The sequence below is a fragment of the Leopardus geoffroyi genome, chromosome C3, assembly GCF_018350155.1.
Source record: "Leopardus geoffroyi isolate Oge1 chromosome C3, O.geoffroyi_Oge1_pat1.0, whole genome shotgun sequence".
NCBI classification, from domain to species: Eukaryota; Metazoa; Chordata; class Mammalia; order Carnivora; family Felidae; genus Leopardus; species Leopardus geoffroyi.
The window spans coordinates 145,049,342-145,072,204 of record NC_059338.1 but is presented as its reverse complement, the minus strand read 5'-3'; the positions used below and the strand labels follow the sequence as shown (position 1 = coordinate 145,072,204).

At 40.5% G+C, this 22,863-nt stretch overlaps 1 long non-coding RNA gene across 1 annotated transcript in view; it reads left to right on the top strand.

The window, feature by feature from the left end:
• The first annotated feature begins 3,459 nt into the window (after window positions 1-3,459).
• Window positions 3,460-22,863, top strand: part of LOC123586229 — a 187,177-nt gene continuing 167,773 nt past the window's right edge. Inside the window, exon 1 of the long non-coding RNA XR_006706694.1 lies at window positions 3,460-3,555. This is a non-coding gene — a long non-coding RNA (uncharacterized LOC123586229). The remainder of the gene's footprint in view (window positions 3,556-22,863) is intronic.

Genomic DNA, 22,863 nt, shown 5'->3' with positions numbered 1-22,863 from the left:
TACCATAGACTGGGTGGCTTAAATGTCAGAAATGGAATTAGAGTTCTGGAGGCTGGAAGTCCCAGGTCAAGGTCCCGTATGGTGGGTTTGTTTCTGATAAGAACTTTTCCTGGCTTGTGGATGACAGCCTGCTCAGTGTCCTGACATGGCCTTTCCTTGGTGTGTGCAGGTGGGGAGAGAGCTAGCAAACATTCTGGCATCTCTTCTTCTAAAGACGCTAATCCTTTTGAATCAGAGCCCAAACCCTTATGCCCTCATTTAACTTTAATAACTTCCCTGCGAGGCCCCATCTCCAAATGTAGTCAGACTGGGGGTTAAGGCTTCCACGTATGAGTTTTAGGGGGACACAGTCCACAACAGTGTCTTCTGGGTTATTCTGCATCATATCTTCTGCATCTTTGCTGGGGCAGTGAATGTAGGGGTCCCTATTTATACTGGGGTGGGAGGGAAAAGGGAAATGAAGCACAAATATCTCAAAAATATTATCCCAGCACATTTGGAATAGCCAGAGTATAAAACCGATTTCAATATTCATCAACTACTCTCTGGAGTAGTTAATACATTATGATAAACTCATACTAAACACTATCCAGAGAGCACTAAAGAGTTATAAGTAGATTTATAAACACTTATGAAGGGGAAGGATAGCCCCAAGTGGGGGAAGGATAGCCCCAATATATATCCTTACCTCAAAAAGCAAGCAACGACATAATATGGATTGACGGATCTCGTTTTATGTTGGCACGAAGGTGTAGAAGCAAAGGAAGGGTACCGAAGTGCCATTAGGGAAGAAGTGTTGGTGACAGTGATAGGAACTATTAAATTCTCTTTTAAAATATCTCTGCCTTTTGAATTATTACAATGAGCAGGTGCTCCATTTGTAATTGGAATGCGTGAAATTTTAAAAGACGAGAACCAGTTGAAGAATATTGCTCCCAGGAGAAAGACTGAGAGCTGAGACGGACCCTGGCAGGTGCCCTGGTCAGTCCTCGCAGGTGGAGGTGCCCACAGATGGGCAACCTGAGTGCCCGCCACCACTTCCGGTCTGAGCCTCAGCTTTCTGAATCCGGAAACTAGATCCTTTTTTTTTTTTAATCCACACAGGTCGTGCGGCTTTATTACTAACCAAATCCATAAGACATGAAAACATGACGAGAGTACTAATTAATATATAGCCAATGGGGGTGGGAATGTCTCTAATCACTGAGCACATATTTGTGTAATATCCAAAAGACCTTTTTTTCTGGTGTCAGTTACTCAAGAAATAATCAGAGTATTAAAAATTCAAGTCATGGAACCATCTGATGAATGACTCTGGACCCACTATCACACTTTTCAGCTTTTAGATATTTGGAAGACAGCTTCATGTGTACAAGCGCTCGGGAAGGTATTTTTGAATTGATGATTCCCCCTTCACCACCGCTGTCTGTCTCCCTCCTTCTCCTTTTCTTCTCTCTCTTCCTTCCTCTGCCTCTTGTCCCCTTATTTTAGAGAGATGTTTTGTAACTTAAATATAGAGCTCACCTCTTTGGTGACCTCAGGACCCAAAGCTGCCAGATTCCATGTCCCCTGCAAAGTGTAGGTGCTGGACCGACCCTGCTCAATGCCTACTTCTTGATTTTTTCTCAGGGTTTTTGCATAACAATATCCTTCATTTCAGGCATTGGTTTTCATTTTTGGAAGAAAAGCATTAGTACTGTTCCTTTACATACAATATTTTGGCCCATTCAAGCCTATGTTGCCCCTTTTTTGACTGGAGATCTCGTCTGTATCATAAAACTTCTGTGGAAACCTAATTTCCACATGGACTTCCTTCAAATATAAATTTGTCACCTCCTGTCTAAGTGAGTGCCATTATAGCCTTCTATGTGATGACTTTAACAGAAATTTAAAATACCATGATTTGATAGTATTTTTGAGCCACATCACCCCTGAAAGGTAATCCTGATGCTGTCATTTTGAAACATGGCTGGACTAGTATATCAAAATCTTGCCATAGGTTAGCAGATGATTTCATTCCTAGCAGTACTGAATTCCTATTTGTGTGTCGTGAGCAGGCCAGGTATTTGAGAAAAGTTGTCATTCAGATTGATGGTGCTTTTAAAATGATGCTTTAACACTGACATATAAGGAAACATACTTGGGGGATTGAACTTAGATTTAATAGCACAATTCAGGAGAATTGAAATCCCTAGTTCTGTTGCTTTCCCCTGTATTAGTATGGGAAGAGAGAAAGGAACCTTCTGGAAAAGGAAGCTACTCTTTGGACTATTGATAATGCATTTTGGTCATGTGTCCACTTGGCTAAACATTTTCCCAACTTGTTTCCCTTTGCCTTTGGGTCAGATTCCTATTGAAATGATAGATTTAGTTTTCTTTCTATATCTAAAAACATATCTTTCCTTTTTTCTCTAAACTTAGGGCACTGATTTTTCAAACAGTAAGAGGGATATTCTCAGACTCTCAAATCATGGTATTTAGCCATTGTTAAAGCCTTACCCTGGCAAGAAGTTGGACTTACCCCATTGTTCTTAACCATGCAGTATGTCCTCACCCCACTGCTGATGCTTTTAGACCCTCATTGTTCTTCTGAGCTCACTGTTAAGAGGCTACTGGTTCCTAGCTCTGGATCCCTATGGGGATTCAGATCAGGGATGTTTTCCTGCTGTTTCTACCCCTGTATAATATGGTAGCTACTACCACATGCAGCTATTTCAATTAAAATTAAATAAAATTAAAACTTCATGCCTTCAGTTACATGAAGCACAACTGCAGCTCAATGGCCCCATGTATCTAGTGGCTACCATATTGGTTGGTGCAGAGAACCTTTCCATTAATCACAGCACTTACAAGGTAGTCCCTTGTCTGTGTCTTCCGCTGAGCAAAGACAGTTGCCATTTGGACACTTTCACAGCGATAGCTCCGGGATGTAGCGCAGCACTTTGCCCATGACGTATGTTTAATTCACTGAGGGATTAAATGCATGATATGAATGAATGAATGGTTATTGCCATTAGCAATGGTTTCTCTTGGCTGCCCAAAGCTTTCCGTGAATTAACTCTCACTTCCAGTTATTGTTTCAGCTTAGTCACACTTCCTCAGAAAATTCTGCCCCGTCTGATCCTCTACACTAGGTTAAGTACTTCTTTTGCAGCCTCAGTTTTGTTCTCTATTTATTTTTATTTTTAAAAAATATTTATTTTGACAAGGAGAGAGAGACAGACAGAACATGAGTGGGGGAGGGGCAGAGAGAGAGAGAGAGAGAGAGAGAGAGAGAGAATCCCAAGCAGGCTCTGCACTGTCAGTGCCGAGCCCTACACGAGGATCGATTTCACGAAACTTGAGATCATAACCTAAGCTGAAATCAAGAGCGGGGCGCTTCACTGACTGAGCTCTAATGGGATACTCTTAATACTTCAGTAACTAACTGCTTGTCTTTTGATTTCTCCTAAACAGGAAGTTCCTTGAGGACCTTGAGGACCTTGAGCTTATCTCTGTTAACATCTTCTCCCTAACTTCGTATTCCGCAACACAAGCACATGGAAGATAAACTAAGTAAGTGAAGGAATCTCTTTGCTCTTTAGGATTCACTCTCATGCTACTTAAAATGGAATCTGAAAGTGCCTAACTGTATGTCAGCGTTTTTTAAAGAGATATGTAAGATTATTTATTCAGTTAAAAAGAAATGAAACACGTGTACATAGAACCTGCTATAACCTCAGGCCGTCCTTCGGTTCTCTACAGCAGGGAAAAGCAGAAGAATTCATTCTGGACAAAACTGTGAACAGGAAGTAGTTACAGGCTCCTTCCTCCCAAGTTTCGGTGGAAATGGCTGCCTTCACTTTCTCTTCTATCATGTGCCTTCATTCCCCAACACCCCATTGCTATTCTGTGACTACTTAAAGACAAGCATCTGAATGGAACATTTAAGCCCTCCATTCCACAGTCAGTATATAACCAATTGTCATGTAGACTTTTTGAATTTATTTCCTAAATTAGTTTGCCTGGAAAAAATGAACTTACCAAAGCAGTTGGACTAAAGACTAAATTGAGTTACTTTAAATCAGTCCTCCTCAATAGATAGCATGAATAAAAATATTCATTGGTTGAACCTCAGATGGTTGGCTCTCCCCCAGAGATTTGATTCAGTAGGTGGGGGTGATGCCAGGGACTGGGCATTTGAGTTTGTATCAATCATCCCCTGTGTGGACGGCAAAAGTCTCTCTGAAACTAGGGTTAATTTTCTTCCACCTTCTTTCACAGAAAAGGGAATAATTTTTACCTCATGTTTCTTATTATATGGTTCAGGGATTACCTACAAGGAAAATCCAGTTGTGTAAATCGCATCATATTCGTTATGGTTGGCAGATTTCACATTTTTGGCCAGGCCGGTGACTCTTCGCTGCATGAAATCGCTTGTTTTTCAACCTTTCCTGCAGCAGTTGCTTCTCGTGGTGGCAATATTCTAATAGTTTGAATTTGTAATGAGTCGTCTCTTACAGGAAGCTTGTCTATTTCTACTTAGCGCACGGCTCCCTATACCAGCTGCAAAGCATCTACAGTACCATTATTCCACTCTGAGGGTTTAATGAGTAAATAGCGTTGTCATTACTTCAGACCTATTTATTCACTCTGGGGAGCTCTTTTGTTTTTGTCTTTCTTATTTTTCAATCAAATCAGCGGATTTTGGCTTTGGCTCTTATAAGAAAAGCTTATCTACTCCCATGTCAGTTCCATTTCTCTGAAATGTTGGGATTTGCATTGTTCACTCTCTCGTTTAGACTGCCACAAAGAGAACCAAAAAACTGAGAGAACATTCAGAGGAGAATCTTGTGGGTGGCTGAGTGAGAAAATTGTCTGTCTTGTCGATCAATGAGGGACATTTGAGAGGAGGGATCAAGGGAAGGACTTTGACCACAGACGATCTAAGAGCTATGGTGTGATGTCCTAAAACCTAGTTCATGAGAAATTATTTTCATCCCAGTTGAGAAGGTCAAGGCTGTGGGAAAAGATGTCACATTCCATTTATTATCTTCTTCAAAATAATCAGTGTAGGGGCACCTGGGTGGCTCAGTCAGTAAAGTGACCGACTTCAGCTCAGGCCATGATCTCGCAGTTCGTGAGTTCGAGCCCCATGTCGGGCTCTGTGCTGACAGCTCAGAGCCTGGAGCCTGCTTTGGATTCTGTGTTTCTCTCTCTCTCTCTGCCCCTCCCCTGCTCATGCTCTGTCTCTCTTTCCTTCAAAAATAAATAAACATTAAAAAACAATTTTTAAATTATCACTGAATCCTGGAATTGCATTTCTATAAAGTATAAAAAAAAGAGTATATCTTATCCAACTAATTTAGCTTTACCCATTCTAAACACAAAATAAAACTATTGCTTTAGGAAACATGTTGAGTTCATTGAAAACTTCCATTCCCTAGGCCTACAAAGCTTAAATGCAAAGGACAGCTCAATGTATCTTTGAGGGAAAGAAAAACATGAGTATAAAGTGACATTATACAAGGCAGTGTCTTTGATGTAGCTTACATATTACGGCCTTTAATCTGATTCAAGAATACATTAGGAATTCGATTAAAATTAAAGATTTATAAGATCCATTGCTCTCCTATGTAATACACACACAAGTATATAAAGTTTTTCTTCTCTCCACTCAATTTCTGCTATGAGTTGCTATAGTTGAGAAGTTTTTATCCAACAAAAAAATAAGCAGGCTACTAGTTATCATTTCCATATCACTTACTTCTAAAGGTCACTTTTTGTGTTATATGTTTTATAAGAGAATGACTAGGACTTCTACTGTCAGCTTTGATAGAGTAGCTTATTATCTATAAACCTGTCAAACAGCCCTATCCATCCTATCACCAAGGAAAACAATGAAAGCTGAATAAAATATAAATTAAAAGAGAAAAAACCCACAGCTGTTGGAAGGCATTGGACGGCAATCAAGGAAGTCATACCTTGTAGGATCAAATTGAGGAAATGCATTGAGATGATACTTTACTCTGCTTTTTCCTTTAAGACAATTAGTGATTCCTAAGCATTGCAGATCACAGTGGCTCAGATTTTTGCAGTCTCAGAGATCTTAGAAGAAAATAATGGGAGTTCAGAGTTATAAAGTCAGCAAAGATTTAAAGAATTTAGATCCTGAACAAAATTGAATCCCAGTGAATTTGGTTTATTTCCCGATTAGTTGCTGCCCTGTTTGGGCAGGGCAGAAGTGAAGAAGGGGAAAGCAGTCATTAAGAGACACAGCACGTCGCTTCTCATCCTTTTGGCTAAGATCAAGTGTGAAGAGACACAGCACAAAGTAGACCTTTTAGTGGTCTTATGGAGCTAACAACTTAAAAGTCTGAGTTTATGTCTTGCCAGGAAGGGGGTCCCTAATCATCACTCCAGGTTTTCATTAGATAACCTTGAAAAGATATACTCTGAGAATAAAGGATAACCAAAATGGACCAAACCGGACAAAGAAAGGAATCTATCTTGAATCATCTCAACTCACGGGTCAATTCGTGCCCTTTCTCTTCTAATTGCCACACAGAAGATGGTTACATTCTTTCTGTAGAAAGATAACATCATCCAGGATACTCAAAATTTTTCATAGATAATGTCTAGCATTCAAACAAAAATTACAATTCATGTCAGCAGATGTCCAAATGATGAGCCATGAAGAGGAAAAACCCAGGAATAGACCTATAAGTGATCTAGATGGTGGAGTTTTAGAACCTTGGCTTGATAATAGCTCTGACAAATACATTCAAATAATAAGTGAGAGGATGGAGAATTTATAGAGAATAAGGAGCTATACAAAAAGTCAAATGGTAATTCTATATTGCAAAGCACATTAGCAAAACTTAAGAACTTAACAGATGAGTTTAAGAGCAACTTTAACTCAGCAGAAGAGATATTTGGTGAAGTAGAAGTTAGGTCAGAAGAAAATACCCAAATAAAAGAACATATAGGAAGACAATGAAAATACAGAATGTCAGAGACGTACGTGACATAGGTACAAGATCTGAAATGGGTATGATTGAGAGAAGAGAAGGACAGGTATAATGTTTGAAGATATACCAGGCAAGAATTCCAAAATGTGAAAGATTCAAATGCCTAAGTCAACAAATTTCAGGAAGCCCAAACAAGATACATCAAAGAAATCCACATAGACACATCATGGTAAAACTGCGACAGATCAAAGAAAAAGAGAAAATATTACAAGCAGGCAGAGGAAAGATTCGTCACCTGCAAAGGAATAACAATAAGATCAAGAGCTGATTTTTCCACCAGAAGTAAAAGAAGATGGAATACAATGGAAACATATCGTTAGAAAGCTGGAAAGAAGCAACTGTCACTCACAGCTGAAAAAAAAAAGCAAGTAAATTCTACACCGAGTCAAAAGACCTTTAAAAAATAGGGGTAGGGGTGCCTGGGTGGTTCAGATGGTTAAGTGTCTGATTTTGGCTCAGGTCATGATCTCGTGGTTTGTGAGTTCGAGCCCCGCACAGGCTGTCTGCTGTTGACAGTGAAGCTTCGGTTCCTCTGTAACCCTCTGTCTGCTCCTCCCTTGCTCTCTCTCTCTCTCTCTCTCTCGAAAAGAAATAAGCATTAAAAAAAAAATACAGGTAACAGAAAGACACTTTCGACAAATTTAGAAAATGAGAGAATTCATTACTATTAAGCCTTCAGTAAGAGAAATACTAAAACACATTCTTCATTCAGGAAGAAGAAAAGGAAAAAATAAAGGCTCATAAAAATATAATCGTATCATAAATCTAAATGAATATTGACTACATATAACAGTGATAAGATATTGTGAGGCTTAGAAATATTTAAAGTACCTGTTAATAATAGCAAAAAAAATGGTAAGAGAGGTAAATAGAATTGAATGCTTGTCCTCACATTGTCTGGGTGGTAGTGAAAGTACTAGTTACAAAAAAATGTGTGTGTGTGTGTGTGTGTGTGTGTACACTAATAAAGAGGAAAAAAAGGAAAATAATTACTTGATTAACCCAAGGTGACAAAGGAGAGAAAAAGGAAAAACTAAAGAATTGATGACACAAATGGAAATAAAATGGTAAAAGAATTCCAAATATGTTGGTAATAAAATTAAATGAAGTTTAAATGGATTAAGACTCATTGAAATATCATCAGGTTGGATAAAAACACAAATCTCAACTATCGGCTGCTTGTGAGAACACAGCATAGTGGAAAGTAAGAGGATAGGTAAATCATCGAAATGCTATCCAACAGAATATGGTGTTGAGTCTGGGTGACTCACTCAGTTAAGTGTCTGACTCTTGGTTTCAGCTCAGGTCATGATCTCATGGTTTGTGAGTTCAAGCCCCTCAGCCAGCCCTGCACTGACAGAGCAGACTCTGCTTGGGATTCTCTCTCTCTACCTCTCTGGCTCGTGCTTTCTCTCTCTCTCTCAAAATAAATAAGTAAACAACAACAAAAAAAAGAAATGCTATCCAACATAAAACTGTCATCACCATACTAATAACATGCAAAATAGGCTTTAATAAAATCAGTATTATTAGAGAACCACAGGGTATTTCATAATGATAAAAAGGCAAATCTATCAGAAAGATTTCTAAGTTAGGCTTTGTAGAGCATAGTCTAAATCAAAATACAGAAAAATCTAAAAGAACTAAAAGCGAAAATAAAATCTACAATCATAATAGAAAGTTTGAACATATCTTTCTCAGTTACAAATCTAAAACAAGCAGATAAAAATTGGTAAGAATTGGGGTGCCTGGATGGCTCAGTTGGTTAAGCCTCCAACTTCAGCTCAGGTCATGATCTTGTGGTTCATGGGTTCGAGCCCTGCATCAGACTCTGTGCTGACATCTCAGAGCCAGAAGCCTGCTTCGGATTCTGTACCTCCTTCTCTCTCTCTACCCCTCCCCTGCTCATACTCTGTCTCTCAAAAATAAATAAATGTTAAAAAAATTTTTTTTAATTAGTAAGAATACAGAGGATTCGAAGCAATGCAATTGACAACCTTGACCTAAACGACACATGTAGAATATTGTACCTCAGATTTCTAAATATGCTATATTTCCAAGTACATATGGAACACTTATCAGGAAAGGGCCATAAAACAAGTTTCAACAAATACCATGGAACTGGAATTTGTGTTCTCTGGCCACATTAGATATGAGCTGGAATAATGATAAGATTCTTAGGAAATTTCTAAATACTTATATATTAAGCAATATCCTTGTAAGTAACCCTTCGATGTGGATGCGGAAACAAGATAGGCTGCAAATACTCTGTTAAAAACAGAGATGCATGGGGCGCCTGGATGGCTCAGTCATTAAAGCATCTGACTTCGGCTCAGGTCATGATCTTGCTGTCCTTGAGTTCGAGCCCCGCGTCGGGCTCTGTGCTGACAGCTCGGAGCCTGGAGCCAGTTTCAGATTCTGTGTCTCCCTCTCTCTCGGACCCTCTTCCGTTCATACTCTGTCTCTCTCTGTCTCAAAAATAAGTAAACGTTTAAAAAAAAAATTTTTTTTAATAGAGATGAAGTGCCCTATAAAATATAGTAAGGGATGCCTGGGGGCTCAGTGGGTTAAGTGTTCAACTCTTGATCTCGGCTCCCATCATGATCTCACCATTTGCCAGATGGAGCCCCGCATTGGGCTCGGCGATGACTGCATGGACCCTGCTCGGGATTCTTCTCTCCCTCTGTCTTTGCCCCTCCCCAGCCCGCTCTCTCCTTCAAAAGAAGTAAATAAACATTTAAAAACATAACAAGATAACTTCCAAGGAGAATAAGACATGACCTAAAAGCATTTTACGTTTGTTGGTAATCTCTCAGTTCTTTTGTGCTACCAGTAGAATATTTGCAAAAGTAGTAATGTTTCAAATTTCCAGCTTAGAAAACGGCTTTTCTCATTTGTGAGAGGTAAACGCAGTTACCTATTAGTGCAATGATAGTTTTATACAACTATGTTTCTAACGGGACACAAGCTGGGAAGCTTATTGTAAGGACATTATCATTGTAGTCTTTGCTCCTGCTGCTGTTGTTATTTTTATTACTTGTCTTTTAAAGACAAATCATGGTTTTCTTGGTTTCAGAAAAAAAGTTATGGCTGTGCTCTGCTTGAATTCTCCCCCAAAGAGAGGGAACAATGAGTAGATAAGCACATCTAGGTCATATTATCTGAGTTACCCTATAATCCTCTCCTGCTGATGAGAATCCTTTGGACTGCGTTCATATTGGCTGAGGAGAGATGAGATTCAGTGAAAATTCATTTCATTCCATCTGCCTTAGACTCAATGGAAATATAGCCCTTGGCCTGCCTGAGGAGTTTCAGCTAATGAGAAGTTATTTGTTGTCTAATTAATGAAATTTCAGAAAAAAAAAAAAAACGTTAGAGATCAGCTTATTTAACTTCAGATATCAGCTTATCTGGATATTATTATTCAAAATAATAACATTTTAACGGTTCATGCGTTTTCAGCTCATAACGCATTTTTATGTACATAATCTCAATGTGAAACTCTTGAGGAATTAGACCATATCCTGTACATCTTTGGTTCCCCAAAACCTAACATACTTTCCTTTCTTTCTAAAACATTAACACTGCCCTGGATTGCTAACATTATAGTTTTGCCTGGTTTTGCACTTGACCTAATTGGAATCATATAATAGGTACTCATTTGGGTCTAGTTTTTGTCGCATAATATCATATTTATGAGATTCATCCACGTTGTGTCGTGTACTAAGAGTTTGTTCATTTTTATAACTCATATATATCAATATATGAGCATTTATATGTACATTACGCCGATGATATACTGATGTTAGCTATTGTGAATTACGAAGCCATGAATGTTTCTATTCATGTCTCTTAGTGTATAGGTACACAAATTTTTCTAAGGCGTACACCTAGGTGACATAAATGTGACGTAGATTATGTTTGTGCTCGCATCTTCAAGATGGTGCCACACATTTCCAAGGGTGGTATACTGACTTATGCTCCCAACAACAGGCAATTCGAGTTCCCTTTGCCCTGGATCTTTGCTAACCTTTGACGTTGTCAGACATTTCGACATTCGCTCTTCTGATGAGTGTGTGGAAAGTATATCATAGAGGTTTTTATTATTCTCCTTTCCCTGATGACTAATGAGGTCGAGCATCTTTTCATAGGTTTATTGGCATTTGGAAAGGCCTGTTCACGTTGCTAACTCACCCTTGTTTTTTCCTCTTAGGTATCTGGTGTTTTCTTAATTGATTTGTCATTATAAATATATTTTGGATATTACTGTTATGGGTTATATGTTTCAGATACCTCCTCCCTTCGATAGCCTTATCTCCTGCTCTCAGAAAGGTATTTGTGATGACTGGTGTTCTTAATTTTAATGCAGTCCAACCATTACCTTTATATGGTTAGTGCTTTATGTGCTTTTTTCTGAAGAAACTGTTTCCTACTACAAGTGCTGAAGATGTCTCCTAAATTGTATTATAGAAGCCTCCTTGCTTTAATTTGCATGTTTGTATTTATAACCTACCCTGGGTTCGCGTTTTCATTATGATTTATTATTTAAATTCTTTAAAAATGTTTATATATATTTGAGAGAGACAGACAGACAGAACATAAGTTGGGGAGGGGCAGAGAGAGAGGGAGACAGAATCGGAAACAGACTCCAGGTTCTGAGCTGTCAGCACAGAGCCTGACGGGGGGGGGGGGGGGGGGGGGGGGGGGGCTCGAACTCACGGACTGCAAGATCATGACCTGAGCGGGAAGTCGGATGCTCAACCAGCTGAGCCACCCAGGGGCCACAGCATTATGATTTAAAGTAGAGGTAGATTTGCATCCTTTTCCCCACATGGTTATCTAGTTGAGTCCGTATCATGGAATAAAAATACCATTCATCCTTTATTATTCTGATGTGTCCACATGAAGTGTCTATGCACAAGTTACTCTGTTTCTGGGTTTTCTATTCTGTTGGGCTGGTCCTTATCTGTCTTTGCTCTAATGCTACCAGTCTAATCACCACAGCTTTATAATCCATCCTGAAATACCAGGAGCACATTCTCCTATGTTGTTCCTCTGATCTGAGTTTATCTGGTCTTTCATTGTCCCTCTTATCTTTCCACATACGTTTTACAACTAGCTTCTCAATTTCCACGAAATATGTGCTGGGATTTTTATAGACTGCATTAAGTCTATGGACCAAATTGGGGGGAATTGAAATTCCTAAAAGAAAGAAAGGCTTTTTCCCAATTACAGATGTAATATACCCTTTTATTTATTCATGTCTTCTGTACTCTTCGAAAAACATTTTTCAGTTTTCTGAATAGAGAGCTCATATATTTTCTGTTAGGGCTATTCCTAAATATGGATATTTTGGTGTTATTGTAAATAGTATCTTTTAAAATATTGTTCTAATTGTCGCTAATATATGAAAATACACTGATTTTGTATAGTGATCACTGTCCAGCAAACTTGCTAAACTTGCTCATTAATTCTGCCATTTATCTAAAGGCTTTTTTGGACTTTCTATGTACCAAATCATATCATTTGTAAATGATGACATTTTTTCTTCCTTTCTCATCCTTGCATTTTTGATATTTATATTTGTTGATGTATTGCCCTGGCCAGTCCCTAAAATAAAAGGTTGAAAAAAAGCAGTGATAGGAGGCAACTAAATTTTACTCCCCTTCTAAAGAGAAAGTTTTTAACATTTTCACATTGATTATCAAGTAGGATTTTTATAAATTTTTTATGAGTAGTTACCTACTAAAAACTGCTTGTAAGAGTTTTTATTTTTAATAGATGTTGAACTGGATCAAATGCTTTGTTTGCAACTATTGAGATGCTCATGATTTTTGCTTCATTATTCTCTTAGTATGGTAAGTTACTTTGATTTTTTTCAAATGTTGAAAAACCTTGTATCTGTGTAATAACAGGTTTGATCATGACGTATTATCTTCTTGATTAACTGTTGGATTCAATTTGTTAACATCTTATTTGGTACTTTTTCATCTTTGGTCACAAGTAGAATAGTCTATAATTTTTCTTTGTTAGAACGTTCTTGTCAAAGTTTGAACACACACAATGGGTTGGGGATTCTTCTTCTTTTGTGTGTGTATTACTTAGAATGCTGTGAAAGCTTTTCTACAATTTCTTTAAAAACTTTTTTTAATGTTTATTTATTTTTGAGAGAGAGAGAGACAGAGAGTGTGAGTAGGGGAGGGGCAGAGTGAGGGGGAGACACAGACTCCGAAGCAGCCTCCAGGCTCCGACGCGGGGCTCAAACCCAGGAACTGTGAGATCATGACCTGAGCCAAAGTCACCCAGGTGCCCCGAATTTTGTTTTTAAATTTTTTTTTCAACGTTTATTTATTTTTGGGACAGAGAGAGACAGAGCATGAACGGGGGAGGGGCAGAGAGAGAGGGAGACATAGAATCGGAAACAGGCTCCAGGCTCTGAGCCATCAGCCCAGAGCCCAACGCGGGGCTCGAACTCACGAACCGCGAGATGGTGACCTGGCTGAAGTCGGACGCTTAACCGACTGCGCCACCCAGGCGCCCCCCGAATTTTGTTTTTAAATGTTTGGTACAATTCACTGGTGAAGCCATCTCAGCCAGGACATTTCTCAGTGCAAAATTTTAAATTACAATTTCTTTTTCTTTTTTTTTTTTTTTTTAGAATAACTCAGATATTCTGTCCCATTCTGTTTAGCTTTGGTAAATTGTCCTTTTGTATGAAGTGCCCATATTATGTAAATTTTCAAGTACATTAGAATAAATTTGTTCATGAAATCCACTTGTTATCCTTTACAATGGCTTTGCTTATGTCCCCTTACTTATTGCTGATGTTTAATTATTTGTACCTTTTGTCTTTTTTTCAGTGATATGCTTGCCAGGGACTTATTACTTGTCTTCTAAAGAACTAACTTTGGTCTTTATCAATCTTTTATATTTTTATGTTTGACTTTTATGATATCAGTTTCAGCTTTTTCGTTATTATTTCCTTTAGTCTCATTTCTTTGACTTTAATTTGTTTTTGCCTTAAAAAAAAAATCAAAGTTCCAGCACTTCATTGGGCCTCAAAGTTTTTTACATTAAATTTGCTAGTATAACATACACACAGAATATTTGTTTTATCTTAGTTTAAAAAGTATTCCTTAAAATCTACTGTTCACTTTTTGAATTACTGGCCAAGAAATCATTGTTTAAGTTACTGACAAATTTAGTTAAATAGATTGCGAATTTGTAACACCACGAAAGAGTAATTGTAAATGTAAAATTACTAACCCACCCTGCTGAGTCCACTTACACTCTTTTTCTTTTAAATTTTAGGTATTCATCTTTTTGAAAACATTTTTATAGCTCTCACTTTGATATCATTTAAAAAAATTTCTTTAAATGTTTATTTGTTTTTGAGACAGAGAGAGACAGAGCATGAACGGGGGAGGGGCAGAGAGAGAGGGAGACACAGACTCCGAAGCAGGCTCCAGGCTCCCAGCTGTCAGCACAGAGCCCGATGCGGGGCTCGAACTCACAGACCGTGAGATCATGACCTGAGCCGAAGTCGGACGGTTAACCGACTGAGCCACCCAGGAGCCCTTGATATCATTTTAAAATTATTTTTATTATATTTTGTTATTTAAATTCTACTTTTAAATTATAAATAAATAGCATTTACTAAGCCATTATTTTATACAGATAGTAGTGTAATAAACTCAATTTTATGGCCATCCCTAAAGCTATCCCTAACAGCCTACCCATAGGCTTTACTGTCTATCCATTACTAACCATTTTACACCTTTATAGAGCCCACAGGCTTTCTTCAGGGAAAATACGTTCTCTTTGGAATACCTCTCTCTCGGGGTGCCTGGGTGTCTCAGTCGGTTAAGTCTGATTTCAGCTCAGGTCATGATCTCACAGCCTGTGAGTTCAAGCCCCGCATCGGGCTCTGTGCTGACAGCTCAGAGCCTGGAGCCTGCTTCGGATTTTGTCTCCCTCTCTCTCTCTGCCCCTCCCCTGCTCACTCTCTGCCGTTCTCTCTCTCTCTCAAAAATAAAATAAAAAAAAAAAACATAAAAAAAAAATTAGAATACCTCTCTCTTGCTCTTGGCATTGGCCATTTGTATCATGTTATGGTTTATAGAATCTGAGAGTTGAAAGGCCAGGGTGGAGATATAGCCATGGATGCTGCCAGCCAGAACCCAGGGGGGCTGAGGAGCAGAGATGGTTACTAAGTTGACCGTAGGATGCCTCCCCGGAAAGGATTCCAAATATGGAATCTGTGGATGTGCAATGTGGGTTCACGTGAAAAATAACAACAATGAACACTTTTATAGTGTTCGTTTAAATGTTCCAGGCCCTGAACCATATACTTTCCATATATTAATTCGTTCAATCTGCACAATGACTCTAGAAGATAAATGTTATCACCCTTGTTTTACAAATGGAGACACTGACACCCAAAGGGAAAGAACTATTTGCCCAAGATTGTACAGCTGGTAAGAGGCAGAGCCGGGATGGAAACCAGCAACGTTGCTCAGAGTCTGTTCTCTTGCCGACTATCTCATGCTGCCTCTTGGAGAATATTCAGGGTCCCACGCATAGGAGACGGGAGGGAGGATTCACGGGCATGTGACCAGTGCGGTCATGAGGGCCCTGTGCTCAGAAGGGGCCCCATGCTTGAGGTTTAAAGCTCTGCAGTCACCATCTTGAAATTGTTAATAGTTTTGTCTTTGCATTGTGTTCTCTTGGGAAGACCAATGGAATGACACTTCTGTTGACTTTGAACCTCTCTGCCTTCCCGGGATGGGCTCTCCACCGCTGTGCCCCTGGCCCTGCTCAGTAACAGTGCCACCCTGATCCCCCACCGGATGGGTGAATACACACACCGACGGTGGGGTTGGACCTGTGTTTGTACTCTCCGTACATGTTGTGATTACTCCCTGCCTCATCCACACCATTTTAAGTAGCAGATAAAAAACACCATGGAGGGCTCCTGGGTGGCTCAGTCGGTTAAGCGTCCGACTTCGGCTCAGGTCATGATCTCACAGTCAGTGAGTTTGAGCCCCGTGTGGGGCTCTGTGCTGACAGCTCGGAGCCTGGAGCCTGCTTCCGATTCTGTGTCTCCCCCTCTCTCTCTGCCCCTCCCCTGCCCGCACTCTGTGTCTCTCAAAAATAAGATAAAAACACTTAAAAAATTAAAAAAACAAAACAAAACAAAACACCCTGTTAAGTGAAGAGATGCCATGGCTTTTTCCCCTTCTTTCCTGCTTTCTGAACAAGGGACCTCACATTTTCATTTTGCACTGGGCCATCAATCAAGTAGCCGGACCTGGCAGATGTTACTTGTTGTGCCGTTTGTGGAGGGCATGCTTCCCTCTTCTTTACCTTTTAGACCTTGAACACCTTTTAAAGATGTTTTTCCACCTAGTACTCAAAATCCGTGATCCTTTCATATCCCCTGCATGCAGTCTGTAGTTCAGCGTGGGCGTTTCTAGCGTGCTGGACGCTCCTACGTGTACTGATGGACTCTGCCTCCCGAGTCCGCGAGCGCCGTGGGGGAAATAGCATCCTCCCTCCTTTGCAGAGAAAGAAGCGAGTGACTCAGGGTTTCGAATGCGTAAGTGGCTGAACTGGGGCCTGATGATAGGTGTCCTAATTACACGAACAGCTTTCTTCTCATGAAATCGCAGCTCACTTCTCCGAAGGCATCTTTTTGGTGACCTTGGGGAAGATTTCACGTCCAATATCGTCTGTGGGATTCCCACCTGGCTTCTTCGGGACAGCGACTTCGGAAGCCCAGGGGCGACCGTCGTTTTATTCACGTGGTACTTTGGTGCCAGCTTTACAACGTTTTCAGCCACGAGCAAGGAAACAAGGAGCTGAAAGTGGGTAATTAGGGCCGCACCGGGAGTTTTGGAAGTGGGTGGGATGGCATTAAAATCTGAACATCTGGCTGTTCTACTTCGTGAGCAATAAATGATTAAAGCGTTGCTGACACCAGTGAGCAGAAATAACGTTCCAAAGCTTCAGTTTTATGTGATTTTTAAAGGACCAATGATACAAACAGAAAAATAATCGAAAGTGTGACTAATCCACATGGTTTGCCTCCCCCTTCTCGATTCATCTTTTTATAGGATTCCATGCAGTGTGTTGAAATGTTTGCTTAGGGAACTGGGGTCCACACTGACTGGGGCGCCCCCGCGTCCCTGCAAAGATTCCTCAGCAAATCACTCAGAAGTCTTTTAGACCTCACACTGAGGACACAGTGTTAACATTGCTTTCCTTTCCTTTCCTTTCCTTTCTTTTCCTTTCCTTTCCTTTCCTTTCCTTTTTCTTTTTCTTTTCTTTTCTTTTCTTTTTCCTTTCCTTTCTTTTCCTTTCCTTTCTTTTTTCTTCTTTTCCTTTTCCTTTTCTTTTCTTTTCTTTTTTCTTTTCCTTTCCTTTCCTTTCTTTTCCTTTCTTTCCTTTCCTTTCCTTTCCTTTCCTTTCCTTTCCTTTCCCTTTCCTTTCCTTTCCTTTCCTTTCCTTTCCTTTCCTTTCTTTTCTTTTTCTTTTCTTTTCTTTTCTTTTCTTTTTTCTTTTCCTTTCCTTTCTTTTCCTTTCTTTTTTCTTTTCCTTTCTTTCCTTTCCTTTCCTTTCCTCTCTTTTTCCTTTCCTTTCCTTTCCTTTCCTTTCCTTTCCTCTCTTTTTCCTTTCCTTTCCTTTCCTTTCCTTTCCTTTCCCCTTTCCTTTCCTTTCCTTTCCTTTCCTTTCTTTTCCTTTCTTTTTTCTTTTCCTTTCTTTCCTTTCCTTTCCTTTCCTTTCCTCTCTTTTTCCTTTCCTTTCCTTTCCTTTCCCTTTCCTTTTCCTTTCCTTTCCTTTCTTTTCTTTTCTTTTCTTTTTTTTCTTTTCCTTTCCTTTCTTTTCCTTTCCTTTCCTTTCCTTTCCTTTCCTTTCCTTTCCTTTCCTTTCCTTTCCTCTCTTTTTCCTTTCCTTTCCTTTCCTTTCCTTCCCTTCCCTTCCCTTCCCTTCCCTTCCCTTCCCTTCCCTTTCCTTTCTTTTCTTTTCTTTTCTTTTTTCTTTTTTTGTGGTGCTGCTCCCTTAGTAGTTATACATCCTCAGGACTCCATTCACCTATCACCCTTTAGGCATTACTAACATAACAACAACAAAACAAAAAGTCAGTTATAACAAAAATAATCATTTCACGTGATAACGATGCTGAAGGTAAACAGCAGAAGAGCTTGATTTCCCACTTCTTTTTCCCTGAAGCTGCCATTTGCCTCAGAGCACACACACAAGCTGTCAGGTGCTGTTATGTGGTCTCTTTGCAGGGAAGGGTGATACGTAATGTCCTATGTGTGGAATAACTGCTTACGGCAGAAGGGTCGGGCTGTCGCCAAGGCTCTTGAACATTTCTTTCTTGTTGAATAAAAGAATTTGGGGCACTGAATTTAATAGAAAGGCTTGATTTTGCCCCCAACGGAGAGTGGAAACAGAAGTATGAAAGACAATTCCTTGGAATGTACAACAAAATGCTCAGAATTTGAACCAACTGACCTATGGAGCACAGAGGAAAATTCCAAGCTAGGATCATAAAATATTATGGGAGATTGGAGACTGGGAGACGGGAAGGTAAAAACAATTTTAGAGAATGCGTGTCGGTTAAGTGTCCAATGTCTCAGGTCATGATCTCACAGTTTCTGGGTTCGAGCCCCGCATTGGGTGCTGGCTGACAGTGCGGAGCCTGGACACTGCTTTGGATTCTGTGTCTCCCACTCTCTCTGCTCCTCCCCCATGTTCTCTCTCTCTCTCTCTCTCTCTCTCTACTTATTTGATTATAGTTAAGTGATGCTAAAGGCTCTCAGCAGGTGAATGACGAATCCAGGTTGAGTCTAGTGTGAGGTTAAAGGACGGCTGGCTGATAACAGAGTACTTTGGATAATTAGTGTAATACTTTTCTGTGGATTTCCACTGAGATAAAGAACAGCTTTCCATCCATCGCCTCACCTCCCCCCTCAGACACACACTCCACATGCTTTCATTAAAGCTTTTTGGAAAGAAATTTAGCAGCGAATCTTAGGGGCAGCTACAGTAGATGCAACCAAGTGCAAAGCTCTCAGGTTGTTCAAATCCCAGTGTCTGAGGCCCTAAAAAGTCCAGGGCGGCCTCTCACTCCATCAGGTGGCCGACTTGCCCCCCCCCCAAAGCCCCCCACCTGCCAGGCCTTGGCCTGCTGAGGGACTCACCTGCCTGCCTCTGCAGGGTTTCAAGCCCAGGTTGGCCACACTGCCCATCTTCAGGTGTGTGCTGTGCTCTGATTGTTCGACAGGGTCTGTTCACTTCTAGGATAAATGGCACTAGTATAGAAGGGGGATTTCTTTCAGTTCCTTCCCTTTGGAAGTTAATCATCTTTTGTTTGTTTGTTTTTGTTTTCTTTTGTTTTCATTGTAAGAAGAGGTGGTGGAATTTACTCAACCATGCAACAATGCCACTTTTCTTTATTTCTCCAAGAGGTCTCTTGCCCTCAAGGCCTCCATCGCGACTGACTATGGGGGTGTGGGGTAGGAGGGATTTCATCTTAAAAATAAAGGTAAGCCAGGTTCTTGCCTTGGAGAGCTATCTCTTCAATTCAAAGTTAAACTCTCAGTCAGGATTTTTTTCCGCCCTCCAAAAGCTCCCTTCTCCCGCCCAGGAAGGGACGTGGGGACAGGGAACTTTCATTCCGTATGGCTGTTCGGGAAGGACTTAGAGTCCTCATGCTTTCTCTGCAAATTCACTGTCTTCTGTGGAGTTCCCACCAGATCCCTGGGTGTCCACTGTGATGTGTTGGCATCGCCTGGAGTTTGGGGGCACCGTGTTGGTGCCCAGTGTTAGGGTCTGTGGTTGCTGCCCAAACCTCGGGTGCTGGGTTCCCACACTCAGTGCAGCTCTGAGCCCAGCCATCTTAGCGGCCCCCTGTTTGCTTGGCTCCTCTGCTTCCCCAGCAGAGCGTGTGGTGACTTTTGCGTCACCTACAGGAAACATCCAGGTCCCTGGCTCCAGGGGAATTTTCTTTAGCCTATGTACCCAAACGTGTCCTCCTGTCAATGCGGTTCGCTCACTGCATGCCAAGTGAGAGACTTCTCTGTGGGACCGTCTGCCCCCCACCAGGTGACACTGGGGGACCAATAATCTATTAGGTTTGTTTTTCCCACCTCCTCATGGAAGCTTTGGTCCTGAGGGGGACAAGCAGGACTGGTCCCCACAGCATCCCTCTCTCCCCAGGCTCCATTTCTGACCAGAGCTGTTCGGCCGCCCATCTCTTGCGTTTCCTCATTGCCCCTCCTTGTTGAGGGTAATGAAGGCCAATCAGACAAAGGACAAAGATGGCCATGATGGGGGAAAGACTTTTGGACATGTTTCAAAACTATTTTTCTGTTACTTGTCCTATTATTTGATTTTTATTCTCTGCTTTCCTATTGAACCCAAGGCTGAGTGAGAGTGTTCTCCAGCCTCTGCTTAAGAAGTAGTTGACGAAACCCTTCCGTCTTTCCTGCCACCACCATTTCCTTGCCCCATTTACCCTGCTCTCTTCTCTGATACCAAAGCCCCAGTTATGGTCAACCGCTTTCTGAGACGACAGACCCAGTGATATGCCCAACACACCTTGGCTGATATTTATCAGCATTAATCTGAGTTGAGAATACATACCACTATATATATGCAATGTATTCTTTCACTTTCTAACGAAGTTAAATATACAAGCGGGGCTAACATATTACCATGGTAAAATAGAGTGTTTTTGGTTTGTTTATTTGAGATGGTTTTTAAACACTGAACACGTAAAAACATGAACAAGAACTCGATTTTCACTCGAACTTAATTTCGTTCGTTTGCTTTCTGTTTCGCGTTCAACCCCCCCACCCTTGCCAGCCAAACACACGCACGCGTGTACACACACCTCAAAGGGGGGCTAATTACGTTATTAAATGCTGAAAGTTCAAAATGATTCTTTTCAGAACAAGCTGAGGTTGCATGGCTCCCAATTCCTTTCCATATGCACTAAAGGAAGGGGACCCTTTTCTATTTTCTGAAGCACCCATGATGTTTGGCTGTCCGTATCACCTGCTGCAAAACTGCGATTCAGCCTCAAGTCTAGCTTCTGAAGAATTTAAATAAATAATTGAGTGTGAGGCAAGTACTTTCTGGTAGAGCAACCAGAAAGAGTACAGCAGTAGCAGGTGCACTGATTTCATTGTGTCGCACACGTTTGATGCTGGAGTGAGCCATTTGCCGGGGAACAGTGTTGAGCCCACGGGAATAGCACAACCAACTACACTGTCTGCTCTCCAAATTGACTGTAGGGGTAGCCAGATGTAATCACTGCTGTTGTTGAAAACCGCAAGGGTTTTGAGATTTTTTTTTTTTTTTTTATCTTTTTACTTAAACAGAAAGGTTCTTCTGTAGGTGGGAGACCAAATGTTATGCTGCAGATGAATCCGGGTAGGGCAGTTGACAATGACTGACGTTTTTATGGTGTCTACAGTTCATCTTAGGTGCATTTACACACATGAGCTCTCTGTTTTCATTTTCAAGATAAAGGAAATAAGTTTAAACTGTATATTCTATGAGATTTTGAAATTTCAACATACAAGGAAATATAGACAATATTAGTTTTTACTCCTTCAGTTATTACAATCTTTAAGGTTGAGAAACACATGTACTTCCTACCAGTGTATTTTCGTCAAGAAGTAAGGAAACCCAGAGGAAAATAGGAATGCTGCTCTAGAAACTCAGCCCGGTCTCTTGTGTCATCTTTGAATCCCCAAGAAAATGCAATATAGTCTAACGTCAGTTTATAGGTGGTTCAGGGAAAAGGCCAGCATGCAAACATATGAAAGCAAAACCAAAGCAAATAATAGCACACATTCCAAGAACATATAAGAGCCATAGTTAACACTTGAGGGGAAAAAGGCATTTATTCAATGTATTTATTTATTTATTTATTTATTTATTTATATTTTATTTTTATTTTATTTTGTTATTATGGAGGGAGAGAGAGAGTGCACATACTAAGGGAGAGGGGCAGAAGGAGGAAGAAAGAGAATCTTAAGCCAGCTCCGTGCTCAGCCCGACACGGTGTTCGATCGATCCCACAACCCTGGGATCATGACCTGGACCGAAATCCAGAGTTGGACACTCAACTGACTGAGCCACCTAGGTGCCCCTCAATTTATTACTTAATCTTCAATGGTTTGAAACAAACATTTTAAAATTTCACGTGGATTCTAGGTGGCGAGAAAGGAAACTGGAAAAAAAAAAAAGTTCCATAAAGAAATATATCTTCTCTGGAAGCAAGTGGAAATCTTCAGTTTTCAATCTAAAAATTCTTGGCAAATGTTCTAAAAGACCCAGGCTGTTGAGTATGATAACAGCTCTCTATCTTCCTCCGTAAGCAACAGCATTCATTTACATAAATGCTTAAAAATAAACTTTCCATCACCTGACGAGTCATCACCTAACTTTCCATCACCTGACGAGTCAGTTATGACCTGAACGTGTGTCCAAAGTTCACACACATTGGACAGCAGGTGTGTAGCACGTTGTCGTACAAAATGTCTATCAATGAGGAAAGGACTTTCAGGTTTTGCCTGAAAGCAAGCTGACCAGAATTGACACATAACAGATTAACTCCTAACAAATATGAATAAGGAGCCCTCAGAAGTTGGGAAACCCTGATTTCAAGTCACCCGACAAAAGCCACATGTGGAGCTCTCCTCTCCCTCTCCCCACCGCCGCTCTTGACTCTTTGAGTCACCCTCCTTTTCTGTTTTCCCTAATCCTTTGTGTATCTTAATTTCCACCATCTTAATTTCCTTCTTAATGCATAAGGCACGGAGACCTAATTTCT